This window comes from Arvicola amphibius, chromosome 8, assembly GCF_903992535.2.
Source record: "Arvicola amphibius chromosome 8, mArvAmp1.2, whole genome shotgun sequence".
Classification (NCBI taxonomy): Eukaryota; Metazoa; Chordata; class Mammalia; order Rodentia; family Cricetidae; genus Arvicola; species Arvicola amphibius.
The window spans coordinates 57,361,039-57,385,396 of record NC_052054.1 but is presented as its reverse complement, the minus strand read 5'-3'; the positions used below and the strand labels follow the sequence as shown (position 1 = coordinate 57,385,396).

General features: G+C 39.3%; 1 pseudogene; it reads left to right on the top strand.

Annotated features, from left to right (window-relative positions):
* Positions 1-5,783: 5,783 nt before the first annotated feature.
* Positions 5,784-6,413, top strand: LOC119821339 (annotated as a pseudogene).
* Positions 6,414-24,358: the final 17,945 nt, after the last annotated feature.

The window sequence follows — 24,358 nt, the reverse complement described above, 5'->3', positions numbered from 1 at the left end:
TCTTAACATAGAGTAGGGAACCCCGATGGCTCCTTGGCCTGGAGAGGGAGGGAGAGGGGTATGGGTGGAGGGGAGGGGAGGGAAGGGGGAGGAGAAGGGGAGGAGATGGAAATTTTTAAATATAAAAAAAAAATAAACCAAAAAATGTGAAAAAAGACATTAAAGGAATGGATACAAAAACAGGAAAAAAAAAGAAAAAAAACTAAGTTTGGAAATCTGAGTTCTAAGCCATGTTCATGGGGCTATCTTCAGAAAGCTACTTTGTTAATCATACTGCATGATTGAATGATAACCTTGTAGAACTATGTGAGGTTATGCCCTGACAACCTCGGCTTCAGTCAGTCAATCAATGTATGTCCTTTTGTTCTGTGTGCAACCCTTGAGTAAACTTGCATTTTAAAAAGCCTTATAAAGGTAGTTAAATCTCCCAATTAAACTTCTAGTTCTTATTTCTTGCATACAATGAAATTGAGTCCAAGTGACTGAAGGACCTGAAGATAAAGAAAAGACTTTGCAGAGACATGGAGCTCGACAATCAGCAAAGATCGTAAACAGTTCTGACCAGAGGAGCTTGAGGTGGGTAATGAGATTTGTCACCAGAGTGTTGTGATTTACCAAACACTGAATGTACTTCACAGAGGTGAGGTAAACACAAAACCTTAAATTGTTGTTATTTTTACAGAAGTCTGCTTCATTTAAGATGACACTTAAGCACAAATATCTCAGTGGCTTAACACAAAAGAAATTTCTCTCTCCCCTATAAAACAAAGCAGTGCAGATATTTCTGTTAAGTGAGTAGACTTTCCCAGTATTTAGAAACCAGGATCCTTCCATAAACACAGGGATACATGCATGAGAGGTCCCAAGACCTTGGATAGAAATGCTATACATTATTTCCCCACAAAATTGCAGAGAAGTCTGGGAAATGCAGTCTAGACGTGAGTTCAGACTATAAATACATATCCGAACTCTTTCATACTTGTTGTCAAAATGTGAAACCTAATTCAAATTCACTCTGCTGATAGGAGACCTGCAAGCAGCTCTCGGGGAATTAAATTGGGAAACATCCCTAGACAGTATACTAGCATTATGCAAAGATGAAATCTTACTATACAAAGTCTAGGTATTCCACCTAAAAACTTGTCATGTATCTACTGGCTCCCCCTCACCCCTGTACCCCTGGACAGCTTAGAATACACTCTTAGCTGCCTGCTTTCAGATTTTACACCTGGCATTATATCTAGTCTCAGAAGTTATCACTTTGAGAAAATTGTAGCAGGCTGGTAGATCTGCCACTCGTGAATCAAAGTGAAAAACTATGATCCCCAACAAATAAACTCTGGGGTCACTGCAACGCTCTCTTTTGTGCTGCCCAAGCCAGCTTAATAGAGATGCTCTTTGCTCTGGCTCTTGTGCTCTTCATAATTAATTGAACTTTAATGCTCCAACAAAGTCCTAAGCAGATTACTGCAGCCTTATCTTCTAGTGTCAGGATATCTGTTTACTTCGGCTGAACAGAATGCTTAGACCCCTCTGATGGACCAGAGCCAGACTTGCTGTAAGCTCGGTGATGGCTTCAAAACAGAACATGACAGTATATTAGTGTGGCACACTCAGGGTTACCTTGGATGAGGGTGTATAGACCCTAGCACATAAAATGAAATCTCTGTCAGTCTACCAGCATAGCTATACAAAGGATGCAGTTCTGGCCTTCTTTAATTTGGAGAATTTCTTTTTCTATGAGAGCAATGCTGACCATTGACTTGTAGACTCAGCTCCAAAATGAAATGAGAAAATGCCAGTGTGTAGAAGGAATTTACTTATCTACATCTCAAGCATCTTCTACTGTTTGTCTTTTAGTGAGGTGGAAATTTTCTACACTGAACACACTTATCATTCTCCTTAGGCATCCAATCCAGTTCAAATCTCTTGGATTTTGTCTAGCTCTGGTCTCTTGTATTCTTAGCCATAACTTCTCTTGTAGGCTTCTGATTCTGTCATTACCTGTCTTCTAGATGTTTCCCTGGAATATCGCAGAATACTTCATGTTCAGTTTGCTAACTTTGGCCCCATGTTAAACTCTACTAGACCTTAGAGACACTGTCATTTTTTTTCCAGTTACCTGGCCTTACAACAAAGTTGTACTTTGCTTTTCTCTTTTTTGGTTCAGCCAGTCACCAAATACACAAAACCTCCTGACTCAATCATAATGCTAAATCGAAGGAAGCTCAATTAACTGGCTATTTTGAGTCAGGGTTCATTCAACGATGACCAATAACTTTAAGGAAGACTTGGAAGGCCAAACAATGTGATCAGTGCATCAAAAATATGGCCATAATTCTCTCCAGATTCCTGTCACCATCATATTCCCCATTTGCACATGCACTTCAGGGATGTTGAGTCCTGGGTGGTATCTTTAATGACTCTGGAGCCATATTAGCCACCTACTGGATGCAGAATATGGAGCAAGCAGCACCCACTATTCTGGTGCCCCAAGATATGAAAAGCAGTTCTCCATAAAGTTGGCAATTATCACTTCCTTCTTGCTACTTTCAACCATGTCCTTAAGAGAGGGGTGAGGCAAAGTACATATACCAGACTCCTAAAAGGAACAGAGTGAAAGACTACATTGTTAAATTATAGCTTCCCAAACCCTAATAACCTAGCTTCACTGAGTCCTAAAATATGGATTTCTAATGTTGGATTTCCCTCTGTATGCTGTGATTACCATTAATGAATAAAGAAACTGCTTTGGGCCTGTTGATAGGGCAAAACTTAGGTAGGCAGGGAAAACTAAATGGAATGCTGGGAGGAAGAAGGGAGAGTGGGAGAGAGACACCATGGGGCTGCCAGAGTTAGACATGCTAAATCTTTGCCAGAAATCCACTGACAGGTGGCAATATACAGATTAATAGAAACATGTTAAATTAAGATGTAAGAGTTAGCCAAAAAGAAGCTAGAGCTAATGGGCCAAGCAATGTTTTAATTAATATAGTTTCTGTGCTGTTATTTGGTTCTGGGCAGCCGGGATGAACAAGCAACTTCCTCTTACAGATTCCAGCCTATTTGCAAAAGCAATGGCTGGGATGGGCCAGGAAGTAGTAGTACATAGGCCAATAGCCCCAAGTTGTCCCCCAATATCAGAAAAGTTGATATAACTAGACATGAGGAAAGCCCTGACTGTACTTATACTGTGGAGGTATCTCCAGACTTGCATACCTTTCATTGTCTGAGATCAGTAAGCTCCTCTCCAGCTAACACTACCATTATACATAATTGATAGTTCTGATGAGAAAGAGACAATAACAATGATGAATACCCAAAAGTCCTCTTATGAAATATTCTTCATGACATTGCTACCTTTCTTTTCCAGGAGCTTATCCTAGACTATATTCTTTTGGAGCTTCAGAATAGGTTTGCAATTAACCTGCTAGTTCTTCTGCTTCCTCTTCATAAAGAAGACTGTGTCTGAAGCTAGAGCAGATCTCCTGATCATTAACACAAATCCTGACACATACTAGGTAACCTGCACACATTTACTACAAGTACGGATGAGCAAGTTGAAATATAACTAGTGAAATGTCAGAAACTGATGCATCGACCGCTACCTGGTAGGTTCAACCCCATAAACTGTAGGAACTACCTGGAACTAGCTCTTGATTTTAGGCTTTTAAACCTGTAAAAATATTCTTTTTGTTCCCTCCTTATATGAAATAAATGCAAAATTCTTTTTAATGCTCAAAGGTATTATGGAGAGTACTATTTTGCTTATCTATGTAAGAAATTACACGGAACACCAAATTAAGCTGACACATAAAATAACAGTGATTTAGAAAACATTACTTGCTATATAACTCTTGTAAAAAGTATAATAATCAGAAATATTATTGAAAGACATTATAATCACTATTTGATTTTCAATGCTGGCACATAACCAGGAGATAGTAGTTCAGGAAGCAGAAATAATATTTGCTATTTACTTTGTCAAAACATAATATTTTGTCTCTAATTGCATGGTCAATATTTACTCGGTGATTATACAGCTTTTCACATGATCGCCTGAACCCAATAAAGTAAGGAAAGGCAGTTATCGTGATTTTCCCCAGAGGGTGAGCTAGACAAAGATAAACTAAATGATCTCCCTTACTGGCTTATTTAACTCTGAAGTCATTCATACTTCAAAGATGCATGAAGCATGGGGAGCAAAATCTTTCATTTGTGAACTTCAAACTTATAAATCAATCTATGGGAAAGGCTTTTTTACCCTGAAGTTTCTACCAGCCTATCCTTCCAAAACATAGGTCAAGATTCTTCAAGACTAAAAATAAAGCTTTCAATTAAAACTCATCGGATAATAGGGTTGAAGTCAGAGAACAAAGTGTTTGATCCTGCAAATCCAAAATCCCAGAATTCTAAAAGGGTACATGTACTTATAGCTCTGAAAACCCATCTCACAGATCATGGAAAAGGATGCTTTAAGATCTTGTGTTCATTTGTTAGCTTTGCCTTATAGCAACATCCTTGTAAACTTAGTGGGGTTGTTAACAGATGTCAAGCCATTTACTTTGAGAAATCCATTGGCTCAACTGGAAACATTTTAAGAATTCTAGAACTGAAATGACCAAAATCTAGATTAATAAAACTGAAAGAACTTTATAATTGAAGATGAGAGCACAGACAAGAAGAAACAAGAGATGTAAAGTTTCTATGTTTGTGAGAACAGCCTTTGCACACAGTACATGTAAGCTGCTATGTATATGAAAACAGCCTTTGCACACAGTACATGAGCAAGAAGGTAAAAGCTTTGTTAGGGCTTTAACTGGGAATATGGCTGCTATCTCTATACTCAAGATATCTACATATTTTATTATTGGCCTGGGTGTTTCTATTTATGATACAGGCAGGGAAAATCAATTAAATACTGGCTGAAAATATAGCATCATGGAATATATTATGCCATTTTTATTGCTGAAATAAGAGCAAATAACCTGCATAACACTTAAGGCCAATAATAGAATTTCCCACATATAAAGAAGAGCAAATTAGTATTGGTCTCAGAACTGTTTGTAAGTTTCAAGTACACATACATGTACTTAAAGCAGATGAAAGCATTTCTACACTTAGCACAATAAATAGATGAATATAAAAATTAAAGGTGCATGTCAGGCAGGTACCACCTGCATTCCTGTAGTCTCTTTTATTATCATCTACATCCCACAGGAAATATGGCCACTAAGGTGCATAAGTGCACATACGGGTAGGGGGAGAAAAAGTGACGGTAAGCTGTGCAGCTGGGTTTGTGCACTGAGCATAATAAGAGGAAGGCAAAAAGAAAACTGCAGTGGTTTGTAAAGCTTTCATTTTATTGGACTGCTGAGAAGCCCTCAGAGGGTAATGGTGCTTGCCATGAAACTTGATGTCCTGAGTGCTAGCCCCTAGATCCACAGAGAGAACCAACTCCTACAAGTTGTCCCCTGACCTCCACACTGGTGCCATGGCATTTGTGCATGCATGATTGTGCGCAAACACACACACGTGCATGCAAACACACACACAGACACACACACACACACACACACCATAGAAAGAGAGAGAATGTAAGCAAGTAAATGTAAAAATAAAATTAAGAGTTCTGTTCTTAAAATCTTTTGCATCGGGCTGCATCTGGCTCCCCTTCTCACAGCCATTGCAGTACATTGAGCTCCATAGAGACAGGGGCAAGCGAGAGCCGGACGGGCACTGGGAGACTCTGTGCCTCGCAGACGGACGAAAATCAACTAAACATGGGCAAAGGAGATCCTAAGAAGCCAAGAGGCAAAATGTCCTCGTATGCATTCTTTGTGCAAACTTGCCGGGAGGAACACAAGAAGAAGCACCCGGATGCTTCTGTCAACTTCTCAGAGTTCTCCAAGAAGTGCTCAGAAAGGTGGAAGACCATGTCTGCTAAAGAAAAGGGGAAATTTGAAGACATGGCCATGGCTGACAAGGCTCATTATGAAAGAGAAATGAAAACCTACATCCCCCCCAAAGGGGAGACCAAAAAGAAGTTCAAAGACCCCAATGCACCCAAGAGGCCTCCTTCGGCCTTCTTCTTGTTCTGAGTATCGCCCCAAAATCAAAGGAGAGCACCCTGGCTTATCCATTGGTGATGCTGCAAAGAACCTGGGAGAGATGTGGAACTACACCGCTGCAGATGACAAGCAGCCCTACGAAAAGAAGGCTGCCAAGCTGAAGGAGGAGTACGAACAGGATATTGCTGCCTACAGAGCTAAAGGAAAACCCTATGCAGAGAAGAAGGGGGCGGTCAAGGCAGAAAAGAGCAAGAAAAGGAAGAGGAAGATGAGGAGGAGGATGAAGAGGATGAAGAGGAGGAGGAAGACAAAGATGAGGAAGAAGAAGATGATGATGAATAAGTTGGTTCTAGTGCAGTTTTTTGCTTGTCTATAAAGCATTTAACCCCCCTGTACACAACTCACTCCTTTTAAAGAAAAAAATCGAAATGTTAAAAAAAATCTTTTGCGTCGTGAAGTTGGATTATCAAGTAAATTAATTAGAGAACATGTGCCATAACGTACCACCAACAAATACTGGTAGTAATATTTATTATTGTCTATTAGTCCATCCATCCATTTAACAAAATCTTACACAGCACTGACTGTAGGCGTGGTGTTAAATAAGAATTTGAAATTGTAATGTTTGTCACCTGGACTTTTAGAGAAGAAAAAGCAAATTGTTAATCATTATCCTTCAATTGTAGGTGTATTAAAGACCCAGGTATGTAGTATTCCCTGCACCCATTTTGAGAACAGTTAAAGATATAATTTAATCTTGATTCTGTGAAGGCATTTCTCCCCAGAGCTAACACTCCGTGGATACAGACATGGAGGATCCTAGAACTCTGACTGGACCGGTGCTAGAGTTGAGAAAGAAGAAATAGATGTTCAAAGCCACTAAAGATAGTTCTCAGGATTGATATCAATGTGCTTTTTTAAAAATTCAAATTTTTAAAAAAAATTTTGTTTTGAATTTTTGAATTATTGAATTATCTATTTGCTTTAGATAACAGGCAACCAAAATGGAGGTGTGATTTGAAGGCCTTCATAACAGAAAATGTCACCTGCCCAGTTATGAGCTACCTAAAACATGAAACTCTGCTACAGGAGATTTATTGTGTTGGGAAAGAAATCTTGTTCTCCTTTTGCTGTCTTTTTGGCAGTTTAATTATGGTACTTCTGGTATATGGCTTTATGACTTTTTCCTTTTCTAGAATAGAACATATTTTGCTTTATTTCCTATAACCCCAACAAGGACAGAGGCAGGCACAGAAATGGCAGTCAACGAATAGTTACATAGTGAATGAATAAATATACCATCTCCAGTCACAGAGCAGTGATCTGCCTGTAGATTCCCGGGACAATATGAAGACTGTTTAGCTCGGCACAGTCTTCTCCTAATGAAGAGCTGTGAACATACCCGCTAACAACATCAAACGCCCTTGGAGAGAGACATATGAGCAGTTTGGACTCATAGACAAATTTGTCATGAAAGCCCCAGAGGGTGACAACATAACACATGAAAATATTGCCTTTTCCTAGGAAGTTGAGGCTAGGCATTCTCAACCATTTGTTTCAACTATAAAGCAACCAGCACACAACTCACTATGAACATTTATGATCCCCTGGAAGTTTATACACCAAATGCAATCCTGATTACTAAATCATTCCACTTGGAAAATGGGGTAATTTGTTCAGATTGCCTTAGAGTTACTTATCTAAAAACTGAGAAAGAAGTGGCCAGAAAAATCTAAATAATCTTATTCATCTCCTGGCTTAGTAAAAAATAAGACAAACAATTAAAAAGGAACATTTCTCTCTAAATCCTAGATACAACTTAAAATAATTCAATATTTAACTAATTTGACAAAATAAAAAAAATGAGTGACCATTAGGTGCTGTAGAGAGATGAAGCAATGAAGACTCTCCATCTCAAATTAAACAACGCCGAAGAACTATCTTTGTGTGAGTGCAGACGAAAGCCAACATTTGAGGGGACAGTGAGAGACAACGACTCTCAGAAACATTGAAATGGGCTAAAAATACAGTAATTGTCAAAAATAGAAGTAAGTCTCAGGTCAATATTTCACCAAGTATCTTCTAAGGATACTCATGATGTTTTAAAAGATTAAAGAAAAATAAATATTAATATTTATTAAGAAGTAAAAATAGTTACAAAGTTGATAAAGACTTGAAATATGCCTTCCTCCATCCTGTGTTCTTACATTACAGGGAACAACTTTTAGTCCTTCATGATAAATTGTAATGCTGACCATGATTTTTCTAAATAATGTTAAACTATGCCCTGGTTTATCAATTTTAGACAACATCCGCTTATTGCTTTTATTAAAAATGAGTGTTTTCTCTACCTCTTTACAATATTTCACTTCCAAATGGTCCCAAGACAGCTATTTCAAAGTTTTTCATTAAATCAATCATTAATATTCATTGCAGAGCATAAGCCAGATGTACTAGTTATCGTTGCTTTCTTGTAGAGTATACTTTCCCAGCTACAAAATTACCTCATTTTTCATTAGATTTTCAGGGTAGCTATCTCTCCCCAAATGCCCCAATGTATCTTCTCAAGGCCTCTGAGCTTTATTGTCCATGAGCCTTTATTAGTATGTGTTGATTATACAAAGCAATGGTTTTGTTCATGTAAACAATATATGTGGATTATATTGGCCTCATTTAAAGTTGTATCACTCTATTTGGTCATTCATGTTAGACTGTATAGCCGTGCCCTTCTCCCCTACCAGTCTCAGCTCTCTCCCAGCCCTGCCCTTTAAACACCTTAGTCTCCGTCTTCCTGTTCCTAACTGTGTGGTCCCTCCTGAAGCCAGCATATAGCCTAGGACTTGTTTACCTGTTCCTATCTTCTTGCTGTTCTTTTCTGGATCCAGGGTCTTCTTTCCTGGGAACTTTTGTGGAAAATGGCCTCCAATAGCTTACAGACCAAGGAGTCAGGGGCACATATTTAGAGTCTAGGGACATATGAGAATATTGTCATTTTACCCTGTGCCTAATTGTTATTGTTTTGTATGTAAAATTGAAACTGGAAATCGTTTTTGCTCACAATTTCAGAGGAATTTGTCATGATCCGCCAGCCCATCATGAAGGTTAAAATATCAACACAAGACAGGAGAGGCGGCTCAGTGGCTAGGGACCTGAGTTTCGATCACTGCTGCTAATGTACAAAGGTCAGTCATGGCCTGGGCCTGACATCCATCTGCAGCAACAGCTATGAAATAATTGTCCTAGAACAACTTGGGAAGTAAAATATTGTGACTATTGTGGGCAGATCAATGATGGTCTCTCAGATGCTGGAGCTTCCGCCTGAACTCTAGCTTCCATGAAAGACCCTGTCTAAAGGGCATAAGACAGATAATGACAGAGCAGGCTACCCCAGATCCTCCTGAGCCTCCTCAAGCAGACACCACAGGGATACATGCACATATACTATACACACATCATATACACAGAAAAACAAACTGTGACTATGACGATAATCCAGAACACTAAAAACTCCATACAAATTATTCAGAACCACTGTCTCTTTTCCTGTATTTGTCCTCAGGTCATTCAATGGGACTTCCTTTACCACCACTGCAATAAATCATGGTCTAATCCAATACTGTTTCCTGTCAACTGTAAAATAATCTTAATCTTAATAGCCCAACCACTTCTTAACTGCTGCCAGATGCTTTAATTCCCTTAGAACATTTTGCACTTTTGAGAACAAAAGATTTATGTGTTTACCTCTCAATTGACTAGCCCTCCCTCTCAATCCCTCTTTACCCCTGTATCGGTGGCAATCGACTGGACTCAGCTTCTTTCCTTTGTTCTTTCAAAAGTGGAATGATGGTCCCTGTTGTCAGTTTGACAGGACCTGGCGTCATCTAGGAGATGAGCCTTGCAGAACACCTGGGAGGGATTATTTAGAATATCTTATCCTCTGACCACATCCAAGGGGGACTAGGTTTCTTAGGTTAAGTGAGGTAGGACTCACCCCAAAAGAGGTCTTTACCAAAACTTGGTCTCAGATTGCATAAGATTAAGGAAGCTAGTTGAATGGGGGCATCCATTGCTCTCCAACTCTTGAGTGAAGATGCAATATGACAGACAGACTCAAGTTCCTGTTGCCATGATGTCTCTGTCATGAACTTTGAGTCAAGATAAAACTTTTCTTCTTTAAATTGTTTCTTATATTGTACTTTATTGGAGCAACCAGAAACATGAGTAACATAGGGGCTGAGTCTCATCTGCTGATAGCTCTGGCCATGATATCTAGTCCCACATCATCATCTGCCTCTTCAATACCGACACCATCAACTTCAACGAACATCTTAAGTTTGCAATGTCTAAACTGAAATCTGGTTTTCTGGGTCACACCTGCCCTCTCTATGGGGTTTTATCCACTCAGTGAATGGCGACAACACCATCCACCCAAATTCTCAGGTGCCAAACCTGGAAATCATGCTTGACTCCACTCTTTCCATTGCACTGAACAGCTAATGAATTAGCAAACCTTGTTTATTCTATGCACAAAATATGCCCTGTGTGTGTTTCCAACGGAAGCTACCATTTCACTTTTCATTACTTCCACAGCTCTCTAACTTTCCCAGACTCTCTTGGCTTCAGATAGAATTGGCCAGTGGCAGGACACAGCAGGATGGAGCACAGGGCTCCATTTCTCACTGGAGAGCCTCTGCTTCTTCTGGCTCCACATCCTCCTGTTATCCACTCAGCCCTTGTGTATGTAAAAAACTGCCAGTGTAGTCAGCTCCTGGGCTTTTTCAACAGTTGCGCTACCATCCCCCCATGTGGAATTAGCAATGTTCAAGAGTCTAATAAGTCCCAGAGTCCAAGGGAGGCCTGAACTAAAGACATCTTGATTGTCTTAGGGTCTTTTCTTCGCTGCAATGTACACAAAAAACAGGAAGATCAGTGGTACAACACACAGGGAATGCAATAAATACATTAGCATAAGAAAACGTTTTTCTCCAAACTAACAGGATGTTGTGCTGCTCAAAACATAAGTATGATAACTTTTAGGATGAGAAAAAGCTTATCTGAATTTTTTAATGTTCTACAGGAGATCTGAAGTAACTAAGATAAAATCATCAGAATAAAAATTTGAGAAACAAATTTTAAAATAAATAAATAAAAACATGCAGAAGGTCCAAATGATCTCAGTTTAAAGAAATTGCTTTCTGGAGGTCATTTTATTCCATTAATTTTGGTACTGGCTTCAAGTTATTTTTTAAAGTTTATTTTATCTATAAAATACATGCTTTCATTAAATGCATCATTACTTTTATGACCCTTGCAATCAATCTCCCTCTTCCCCTTCTAAACAAGAAAAACAAATGAGACAGACATGAGCATTTATATTGATGATCTTTAAGAATATGTGGGAGATGGCTTCAGGAAAAGAAATTAGAGGTAGTTTTACAATGAAATCTACATTCAGAATTTAAATGAGTAAAGATTCAGGAGACTATTTCACAGCTGAGGAAATGTTCCATCCAAAGTAAGATGGACCTGGATCAGGACTTGAATAAAGAAAAAAAACAGATGAGTAACTAAGCTCTCCTTAAAGAGCCAAGAAAACTCCTTTCTAAAGAATAAACTGTGATCATGGGATTTTCTATCTCTTTAACGTAAAGACGTTATAAAGTTCTAAACCAAATAATTCAATCCAAGCCTTTCTGTTCCTGCTTTACATCCGGGTTTCATTGCACAACTCAAGTTTTTGGGTTTTTTTTTAAATTTGTTTGCTGCTTATTTTCTTTTTTGTATGCTAAGCTATATTTGTTGCCAATATTTGAGAATCAGACAGTTTCTCATAAAAATGTGGAGTCTGACATAAACCAGTCAGTTCCACCCAAACCATGGATGCCACTAGATCAGCAGTTCTCAGTCTGTGGTCTGTGACCCCTTGGTTGTCAAATGACCTTTTTACAAAGGTCAAATATCAGACATCCTGCATTATCATATATTTATACTATGATTCATAATAGTAGCAAAATTATAGTTACAGACTAGCAACTAATGTGATAGCTGGGGGTCAGTACAACATGAGGAGCTGTATTAGAGGGTCCCAGCATTAGGAAGGCTGAGAACCACTGCATTAGGTGCTCCACGTCCTCTCCCAGCCTCTCACTAGCTCCCCTGGCCTGACTCATGAAGAGTTAACAGTGATATAGACTACAGGAAAATAGCCCTTCACTTTCTGCCATCTATTGAATAGTCTTATAACTGCAATGCAGAATGACCTGTCCTTTCATTTTACACTAAGATAAGGCCTCATATGAGATCTTTAGGTGGTAAACACAATAGCTGATGATAGCTTTTTGTCTAGGAGCCAGGGCAGTAGCAGGAACTTTCAATTTTACCTCTTTCTCCCAGATGCAAGGCCTCCTCTGAGTACCTCAGCCCACAGGGAACAAGGGAAGCCAGAACTCCTCCAAGGCCAAGAGTAGCAGGAATAGGAGGCTTTCTGCACAGCCCACAGGAATGCCCTGGCTTCTTGAGGAAACTCGGAGTCTGCTGGAAAGAAACAACTGTCTCTGTAGGACACAACCCTGGTGGAGTCAAGAGAATTCTTTTTATCAGTAAGATAGATTTCATCCAGATGTTAAAGCAAGGATCAAAACATATTCTATATGCCACAAAGAAGCTGCCTTCTATAAAGACCATGTGTTTTAGTTATTTTTTACAAATACCTACTTTTCTACTGTGAAACATTTGTTGACCCAGTATTCATTAGGACAAACCCTTGACATTTGACACAAATCTTCCTCAAAGTTGAAGACTAATTTTCATAACAGACACATTTACTTTTGCATTAATTGGTAGGTAGTTGACTTTAAAAATTGGCTCCAAACCCACGTAGAAATTGAATTTTGCAATGGCTTAATGACGTTAATGCATATAATTTACAATCCTCACAAAAGCTTTTGTCTCTTGTGGTTTCATCCTTACCTCTCTCAATTCTGCCGTTTTATAATGATAAGCATTATAAAAATGCCCAGGCAGCTAAAGAGACATTTCCTGGATCCATATTTGGGCGTATAAAGGGAAAGATGCTGCCAATTAAAAATGCAGTAGAGCCCACTATTGTTGATTTACGGCTGTGGAGGACATAACTTTTCCTCATTTTGGTTATTCAATTTGGATAACAACCCGGTTGCTATGTGAAATAACTTGATTTTCCCCTTTGATGTGCAATTCTTCTAACACCATCATTTGGCATACTGACTGATGATTGGATAAATTCACTTGACTTTTCCTATGAATCATTTAAATTACTCTTTTGTATAAGGATCTAAATTTGGTTTGGAGAAGCCATTAGAGGATTATTTTAAACAGTTTTTTGTTTTGTTTTGTTTGTGATGTTTTAGGTTTGGTCTCACTTTCTTACCAGGCTCTTCCTCTCGTTTGTTTTTAATTGCCCTTCCCCTTTCACTCTGTTGAATAAAATCCTACCTACTGTTTTCATTAAGGTTCCTAATGCTGTGAAGAGACACCATGATCTCATCAACTTATAAAGAAAATATTTAACTGAAGGGGCTCTCCAGTTTTAGAGGTTCAGTCCATTATCATCATGGCGGGGAGCACGGTGGCATGCAGGCTAGAGCTGAGAGTCCTACAGGTAAGTTGACTGAAACACTGGATGTTATCCTGAGCATAGGAATGCTCAAAGACAACTCCCACAGTGGCACAGTTCCTTCAACAAGGCCATACCCACTCCAACAAAGTCACACCTTCTAATAGTGCCATTCCCTATGAAATTATGAGGCCAATTACATGCAAACCACCACACCTACCACCCGCAGAGGTAGAGGGTAAGAAAAGGCAAGCAGTTAGAAAGAGACTACCCACTCTTCCTGCACCCCAAGCAATAGTCCTATAAGGCCACCTCTCTCCAAGACTTGGACCATCAGTCATCTATGTTTTGAGCCATTTGGGCAAAGCATGATCAGGACTATCTCATACATTTTATAAAATCACAGCATCAGTAACCCCCAAGCCAAAACATCCATTCTCTTTCAGCTAAAGCAAGGTCCCCAAGTCTATCCAAGATCTATGCAGGGAAGCTCAAGCCACATTAGTACACTAGATGAAGAATAGAGCAGAGTGTCCTCAGACAGATGCATAGATGTACAGGGACAGACACTCTGTGGATATGCAATTGCTCTATTAGTAACTTTCTTTTTTTCATTATTCTTGTCTTTTATAATAGTACAGATCAGTTATACAAAATGGTTTTAATTTGACACTTCCCTATATTTGTAGAAAGTATTTTGGTCATATTTCCCCATTGTGTTCTTTCTCCCATCTCCCACTGCTCCTGCTGATCCCTTTCCTCTTTCCTACAAGACCGCCTTCAATCTTCATGTCTTTTCTTGTATGTAATCCAGTGCATCTTGAGTTGTTTAAATGTATGTGGGTGAGGGATTCCTTACAAGAGTATGGGTGTCTCAGCAGTGGCCACACTACTATTGTTCCAATGTGAGAAATATAAGTGTAAAACACAATTTCAAAGAGCTGTTTTAAAACAAAAGAATAATTTTTAAAAAAAGATCCTCAGTAGTGTTTTTATTTGTTATGTTTTATTTGGTTTTTCAAGACAGGGTTTCTGTGTAGCATTTGAGCCTGTCCTGGAACTAGCTATTGTAGACCAGGCTGGCCTTGAACTCACAAAGATCCTCTTGCCTCTGCCTCCCGAGTGCTGGGATTAAAGGCATGCACCACCACCACTAAAGGCGTGTGCCACCATCATCTGGCCAGTAATGCTTATTGATGAGTATTGTGGAGCACTCCTGAAGCCCAGCAGTCAAGAGATGGAGAACTGTGAGCTCAAGGCCACACTAGGCTGCAGGCAGTAGAGAAACCCCATCTCAAAACAAACAAACAAAAAAGAATACTTTTTATATTAAGTGTATCTAGAAATCAGTTTGGGATTTGTTGAATTTAGTATATTTTATCTTTAAAATTCCCCTTTTTACTTTCTTCTTTTAAATGTAGAAACATTTAAGATACACCGAAGAACATACATTGTATTCCTACGGGATGCTGCTATAGTAGAATCTTAGCAAATTGCTATCTTAGCATCTAAACTATGAGCCTGAGAGATGATACAAGAAAGGGATATAGTAAGGTGAGTTCCAAGACCCAAGACATCCACATTAGAATAATGTGCCTTCTTAATAGTATAGGGCACTGTGGAAGGGACCATATAGACAAGGGAGCTATTGAGAACTAAAGAATCACCTTGACATCCCCATTGGTTTGCCTAAAAGCAGCCTTAGGATATAGTATTAGGTACACACTTAGTTAACTATTAGTGTCAAATATGAAAATCCAAAACTGTTTAGGTACCAAATATAAACCAGTATTCCATTTACATGCAAGTGTTTAACCTTCTATATTTTTTAAATTGTCTCTAGATTATTTATAACATCTAACACTGTAAATACTAAGTAAAGTGTTATTATTGGAGTATTGCTTGGAGAATAATGACAAAAAGTTTGCACATGCTTAGGACAAAATCCACTTTAAATACTTTTGATCCATAATTGGTTAAATCAACAAATGTATAACCCAGCAGTAAACAGTCCAACTGTATCCCAAAACATTAATATTTGAATCCATGTGTTATAATTCTTCATAGATCTTGAAAGAATAATTTGCAATTTCATATAGCACACAAAAACACAGGATAGCTAAAACAATCTTGAATAATAAAAGAACTTCTAGTGGTATCACCATCCCCAACTTCCAGTTGTACTATAGAGATATAGTAAGAAAAACATCACGGGATTGGCCCAAAAGCAGACAATGAACAATGGGACTGAATTAAAGACCCACATGTAAATCCACACAGCCATGAACAATGTATTTTTTATTGAGAAGCAAGAAAGACACAATAGGAAAAAGGCAGTGTATTCAGCAAATGGTGCTGGAAAAACTGGAGGGCTGCATGTTAGAGGAATGCAAATAGATCCATACTTTTTACCCTGCACAAAACTCAAGTCCAAATGGGTCAAAAATAAACATAAGTACAGAACCTGATGGAAGAGAAGATGGGAAATAGCCTTGAATTCATTGGCACAGAAGACAAATAGTACAGACAGTAAGATTGACAATTAATAAATGGGACATCATGAAATAAAAAGTTTCTGTAAGACAAAGGATATCATTAATAGGACAAAATCACAGTTTACAGAATGAGAAAAGATTTGCACCAACTCTACATCTGACAGAGGACTAATAAAATAAATAAAGAATTTAAGAAACCAGAAATCCAGAAAACATATAGCCCAACTGAAAAATGGGGTACAAACCTAAACAGAGAATTCTCAATAAAGGAAATTCAAATAGATGAGAAACAAAGAAATGTTCAACATCTTTATTGTTTATTTTTATAAAAAAGAAACAAGCTATGTATTTCATTATACATACCAATCCAGATTTCCACTCCCTCCTCTCCTCTCATTCCCTCCACATACCTCCCACCCCACCCTCATCCACTCCTCAGAGAAGGTAAGGCACCTTGCTTTGGGTAAGGTCCAAGGCCCTCCCTGCTATATCTATGCTGAGCAACGTATCCATCCAAAGAGAATGGGTTCCCAAAAAGTCAGTACAAACAGTAGGGATAAATCCTGGTACCACTGCTAGTGGCCCCTCAGTCTGCCCTAGCCATGCACTTGTCAACCACATTCAGAGAGACTGGTTTGGTCCTATGCTTGTTCCATCCCAGTCTAGCTGGTGTTGGTGATCTCCCATTAGCTCAGGTGTACTGTTTCAATGGGCATACCTATCGTGGTCTTGGCCTCTTTGCTCAATAATAAGGTGAACACTAAGAAAAGCATATATAGACGAACCTAGAAAGTTGAAGTATACAAGATCGCCTGACAAAATTGGGAGTAGGGGCAGAGTGACTTCCTGACCCCTCGGCAACAGCCTGGGAGACGGAGCACAGCCACTCCCTGACCAGCGACACTTTCTGGTCTTCCGGCTGGGGCTAGTCTCCCTGGCTACTGCCTCCAATTTCCGACCCCACCCAGCTTGCACCCAGGAAAACTGTCCCTTCTTCCTCCCCTCTTCAGGTTCATAACACCTCCAGCTCAGCCCGATCAGAGTACTGGGACTGCATAGGGAGTGCAACCGGCAGGCAGGAGTTTCTTTGTTTCAATAGCCTGCCTGCAGCAAGGTAGGCCCTCTCCAGAACTCCCTGGCCAGCAAAGACACTGGATATTAGGACCAGAAGACACATCTGGGAGCAAAGACACTGGATATTAGGATGAGAAGACACATCTGGGAACAAAGACACCAGATATTAGTACCAGAAGACACATCTGGGAGCAAAGACACTGGATATTAGGATGAGAAGACACATCTGGGAACAAAGACACCAGATATTAGTACCAGAAGACACATCTGGGAGCAAAGACACCAGATCTTAATACCAGAAGACACTTCTGGGAGGCATCCCTCAGCTACCAGGAATCCCTGATTCAGTGCTGTGGAGTCCCATCTGGACGGCCTTTCCTAGTGTATTCAAGTGTCCTGACCCTGTACCAAGGCCACCTACCCAGAGGGGTGAGAGGCTGCCCTCCAGGCAGGTCTGTGGAGCCCAGCAAGGGAGTGCGGGCTCCGTGAGATTGTGCTGCAAGGAATAGCTCCTGCACCAGCACTGAGGAGATCCACCCAGACTCAGTCACAGCAAAGATTGGACCAAGACACCAAGTTTCTTCTAGCTCCATTTGAAGGAAGAGATGGGCAGGCACCAATGCAAGAACTCCTCCAACAACCCGAAAGGCAACATGACATCTCCAGAATCTAGGCATCCCGAAACAACAAGAATTGAACACCCTACTCCATAAGAAATAGAAGAAATTGACCTTAAACAGTACTTTATGAAAATAATACAGGACCTTAAACAGGAGGTAAAAAAACTGACATAAAGAAATGGAGATGACAAACAAAAAGGTAGACGAAATAAATAAATCTCTCAAAGATACCCAAGAAAGGCAAGAAAAACAAGAAAAAGCAATCAAGCAGGTAAGGGAAACAGTACAAGACCTGAAAAACGAAATGGAGGTAATGAAGAAAACACAACCCGAGGGAAGACTGGAAATGGAAATTCTGAGTAAACGAACAGAAACTACAGAGACAAGTATTTCCAACCGAATACAAGAGATGGAAGAAAGAATCTCGGACTCTGAAGATACTATAGAGGAAATAAACTCACAGCTTAAAAAACAAAACAAATCCAACAAATTCTAAACACAAAACATCCAGGAAATCTGGGACACCATGAAAAGACCAAAACTAAGAATAATTGGGGTAGAAGAAGGAGAAGAATTACAACTCAAAGGCCCAGAAAATATATTCAACAAAATTATAGAAGAAAATTTCCCCAACCTAAAGAAGGAGATTCCTATGATGGTACAAGAAGCCTACAGAACACCAAATAGACTGGATCAAAAGAAAACATCCCCGCACCATATAATAATAAAACACAAAACATGCAGAATAAAGAACAGATATTAAGAGCTGCAAAGGAAAAAGATCAAGTAACATATAAAGGGAAAACTATCAGAATTACACCTGACTTCTCACTGGAAACCATGAAAGCCAGAAGAGCTTGGATAGATGCACTACAGACACTAAGGGATCATGGATGCAAGCCCAGACTACTATACCCAGCAAAGCTAGCATTCACCATCAATGGAGAAAACAAGATATTCCAGGACAAAAACAGATTTAAACAATACATAGCCACAAACCCAGACTTACAGAAAATACTAGAAGGAAAATCACAAACAAAGGAGGCCAACAAAATGCATAATAACACAAGCATCTGACAACCCTCCACCAGCACAACTGAAAGAAGGGAAACACACAAACTCTACTACTACAAAAAAAATGACCAGAGTTAACAACCACTGGTCATTAATATCACTTAATATCAATGGACTCAATTCACCTATAAAAAGGCACAGGCTAAGAGATTGGATACAAAAACAGGACCCAACATTCTGCTGTTAACAAGAAACACACCTCAACCACAAAGACAGACACCTACTCAGAGTAAAGGATTGGGAAAAGGTTTATCAAGCAAATGGACCTAAGAAACAAGCCAGTGTGGCCATACTAATTTCTAACAAAGTTGACTTCAAACTAAAATCAGTCAGAAGAGATGGAAAGGGACACTTTATACTCATAACAGGGAAATCCTTCAGAATGAAGTCTCAATCCTGAATATCTATGTCCCTAATATAAAAGCACCCACTTATGTAAAAGAAACACTTATAGAACTCAAGGCAGCCATCAAACCACACACACTAATAGTAGGAGACTTCAACACTCCTCTATCACCAATGGACAGGACAATCAGACAGAAACCTAACAGAGAATTGAAAGACTTAATGGAGGTAATGAACCAAATGGACTTAACAGACATCTATAGAACATTCCACCCAAATAGGAAAGAATATACCTTCTTCTCTGCAGCTCATGAAACCTTTTTGATGGAGGGCTCCCATTGGCTAATAAAGAAACTGCCTGGCCCATTTGATTGGCCAGCCTTTAGGTGGGCGGAGTAGACAACAGGAAGAAGGAAGTGAGGTAGATGGCTCAGTCAGATGCCCACACCTCTCCTAAGTGAGACAGACCACTGTGCCTCTCCTGAGAGAGAGGCCAGACGCAATGAAGCTCCAGCCCAAGATGGATGTACGCTAGAAACTTCCTGGTAAGGCACCACTTTGTGGTGCTACACAGATTATTAGAAATGGGTTAAAGCAAGATGTGAATAAGAGTCTGAAATTAATGGGCCAGGCAGTGTTTAAAAGAATACAGTTTCCGTGTAATTATTTCGGGTGTAAAGTTAGCCATGCAGGAGCCAGGCAGCCAGGAGCCGGGTGGTGGGAAGCTGCCCGCAGCTCCTACTACAGAATGGCACCCAACGTGGATAACTGAATCCAAAGAAAGCCTGAGAAAGCTTGGGAAAGACTAGAGTAAAGCATGTTTTCTTGATAACAGCAATTTCTCGGGTCTGAGCAAGCGCTCTCATCTAAGAGAGGCTTCCTGACTCAGCTTCAGCTCCAAAACCCTGCAGCTCATTAAGAGGTCCTGCCACAAAACACTTAAACGGTGTTGATGAAAAGCTTTTCAGTTTTCAGCTGTAGCAGAAAAAAAGTTGTGCTGTTTTAAAATGCCGGCTTTCTGGGCTGTCCTGCCAGGGCAAACTCTGACTCAGGCAGGCGGTCCGACAGAGTGTGGTCTGTGAGCAGAATGCTGCAGCTTGCTTGCCGATGGGACCTTGAAATGCCATAGAGTTGTGGCAATAAACATGGCTCTGGCTGGTACCTCCGCCATGAGGCTGAAAAGCTAAGGCATGGGCCAGATCTAGCTGTCAAAGCCACGGCTTTAATCCTGCTTATATTGTTTGGTAAATTAAAGACTCATGTGGTCAGAAAAAGTGAGATATACAGAAAAAGAAAGATTCAAAGTCGAAGAAAATGTCTAAATGGTTTACTATGTGTTAAAAATATATGCAAGCTAAAGGTTAAAGTTCTTAAAAGTAAAAAAAAGGAAGTAGTTTGTTGTGGTGGTACACACCTTTAATCCCAACACTTGGGAGGCAGAGGTAGATTGACCTCTGTGAGACTTCAAGGTGTGGCAGAACACACCTTTAATCCCAATGCCTCGGAGGCAAAGACAGACAGATCTCTGTGAGTTCAAGGTGTTGTAGTACACACCTTTAATCCCAGTACTGGGGAGGCTGAGGCAAGTAGACCTCTGAGTTCAAGGACGACCTGGTTTACAGAGTTATTCCAGGACAAAGATATACAAAGAACTTGTCTCAAAAAAGTAAAAGTTAAAAAAAAAGAATTAGAGGTTAAAGTAAAGCCGCATAAAGATGGAAAATACACAGAGAATCTTGATACTGTATGCTATTATGCTCTCTTTGAATTGTTTGAATGCTGAGGAAGAAGCAACAGCTGATAAAAGATATTTGTTTATAAATGCTGCTGAACTAATCCAACATAGATATTTTGAAAATACCTTGACTTCAGAATTTGGATCTAAGGATATGATACTTTGGAAAAGAGATTCTTTTATTTTTACAGAAAATGAGACCGTATGGATTGCTTCTATCCCAATATGGTATGATAGACCACGCCCTCCTGAATGATTGCTGTGAACACCTTCAGAAAATTACTTCACCTTACTGATGACTGAGATGAATCTGGCACACAGGTTACACCATGAAAGATCTGATTAACAGCATCCCCATTCAGCAGGAAGCAGTTTGGAGAGAAATAACTGTGCCCATATTCCCAAATATTGTTTATAAATGTTCTTCTACATTTAAAGGGGGATATGATATGGAGATGAATAATTTGCATTGATATGGATTTTGCTTTAGTGATTTAAATTTAAGGTCAATTTTGTTTTATGTATATGTATTTCTAATACTGATTAAGGTATTGTGATTGTGTAGTTCATTTTAAAAATGTAATGTATATAGGTTGCTAATGGATAGTCATCAATAATAGTAAAGCTTGTAGTCATGTTAGATTTTCAAGATAAATAGAGATATATTTCAGTTAGATAGGCATTCCTAATATCTTTCAAAGACTACAGAATATTCCATTTAAATGTTTTAATAACTTAGAGCTTTACATGACAATGAGACATATCTGCTCCTGGCAGTACCAGCGACTTCAAGAGGAAGATGGGCATCGAAGAGGCTACTTATGGAGTTTGATAGCCATTTGGGCAAGAAATTGCTCTTGCCTGGACTATTGCATAAACTGGACACAGAGAACCCTCAGAGAGAGGATTGCTGAACTTGCCTATAGGTGAGATGATCTCTCTGGGTTCCTGATTCATGAAAGAGTCTGCGAGACATTCTGCAGGACACAGCAGATAGTGACTGAACTGTCTTTGAAATTTCCTGCTTCATGGGAAAGTCTGCTGGATACTGTGGACCTATAGGCCGAAGATAGATGCCCCAACAATACAAAAGAACTTTGGGTGACTGTCCAGGCAGCGAGATGTCTCTATCATTTCTAGAGTTTGGAAATTGCATATTTCTTATTTACTTAGGTAATATTGTGTCCTTCTGGAGTCTTTGATGGAGCTGAAGAAGAATAGATAGAGAATTATAGTTGTTTTCCTTTGTTATGATAAAAGATAAAGTAGATATAAATATTGTAACTGTAATTCTTACTTGATAACTGTTTTGTTATATGTAATTTTACTATGTTAAAGTTAAAGCCCTTCTTTTTTGTTTAAACAGAAAAAGGGGAAATGATGGAGGGCTCCCATTGGCTAATAAAGAAACTGCCTGGCCCATTTGATTGGCCAGCCTTTAGGTGGGCGGAGTAGACAACAGGAAGAAGGAAGTGAGGTAGATGGCTCAGTCAGATGCCCACACCTCTCCTAAGTGAGACAGACCACTGTGCCTCTCCTGAGAGAGAGGCCAGACGCAATGAAGCTCCAGCCCAAGATGGATGTACGCTAGAAACTTCCTGGTAAGGCACCACTTTGTGGTGCTACACAGATTATTAGAAATGGGTTAAAGCAAGATGTGAATAAGAGTCTGAAATTAATGGGCCAGGCAGTGTTTAAAAGAATACAATTTGTGTGTTGTTATTTCGGGTTTTAAGCTAGCCAGTGGCCGAGAGCAGGGCAGTGGGAAACCGCCCGTAGCCCCTCACTACACCTTTTCGAAAATTGACCATATACTTGGTAACAAAGCAAACTTCCACAGTTACAAAAAAAATTAGTAACCACCTGTGTCTTATCAGATCACCATGGATTAAAATTAGAATTCAACAGCAATGCTACCCCCAGAAAGCCCACAAACTCATGGAAACTGAACAGTCAACTACTGAACCACACCTGGGTCAAGGAAGAAATAAAGAAAGAAATTAATGTCTTTCTTGAATTTAATGAAAACAAAGACACAACATACTCAAACCTATGAGACACAATGAAAGCAGTGCTAAGAGGAAAGTTCATAGCACTAAGTGCCCACTTAAAGAAAATGGAGAAAGCACGCATTGGAGACTTAACAGAACACCTGAAAGCTCTAGAAAAAAAAGAAGCAGACTCACCTAGGAGGAGTAGAAGACTGGAAATAATAAAACTGAGGGCAGAAATCAACAAAATAGAAACACAGAAAACAATCCAAAAAAAATCAATGAAACAAAAGGCTGGTTCTTGGAGAAAATCAACAAGATTGACAAACCCCTAGCCAAACTAGTCAAACGGCAGAGAGAGAACACACAAATTAATAAGATCAGAAATGAAAAGGGGGACATAACCACAGACACAGAGGAAATTCAGAGAATCATTAGATCTTACTACAAAAGCCTGTATGCCACAAAATTAGAAAATGTAAAAGAAATGGACATTTTTTAGCTAAGTACCATATACCAAAGTTAAACCAGGACCAGGTGAACGCTCTAAATAGTCCTGTTAGTTGTGAAGAATTAGAAACTGTTATCAAAAACCTCTCTACCAAAAAGAGCCCAGGACCAGATGGTTTCAATGTGGAATTCTACCAGAACTTCCAAGACCTAATACCTATACTCCTTAAGGTATTTCATAATATAGAAACAGAAGAGTCATTGCCAAATTCCTTTTATGAAGCTACAGTTACCCTGATACCTAAACCACACAAAGACTCAACCAAGAAAGAGAATTACAGGCCAATCTCACTTATGAACATTGATGTAAAAATTCTCAGTTAAATACTGGCAAACCGAATCCAAGAACACATTAGAAAAATTATCCACTATGATCAAGTAGGCTTCATCCCAGAGATGCAGGGCTGGTTCAACATACGAAAATCTATCAAGGTAATCCATCATATAAATAAACTGAAGGAAAAAACCATATGATCATCTCATTAGATGCTGAAAAAGCATTTGACAAAATTCAACACCCCTTTATGATAAAGGTCTTGGAGAGATTAGGGATACAAGGGTCATTCCTAAATATAATAAAGGCTATTTGCAGCAAGCCGACAGCTAACATCAAATTAAATGGAGAGAAACTCAAGGCCATCCCACTAAATTCAGGAACACAACAAAGTTGTCCACTCTCTCCTTATCTCTTCAATATAGTGCTTGAAGTTCTAGAAATAGCAATAAGACAACATAAGGAAATCAAACGGATTAGATTTGGAAAGGAAGAAACTAAACTTTTGTTATTTGCAGATGATATGATAGTGTACATAAGCGACCCCAAAAACTCCACCAAAGAACTCCTACAGC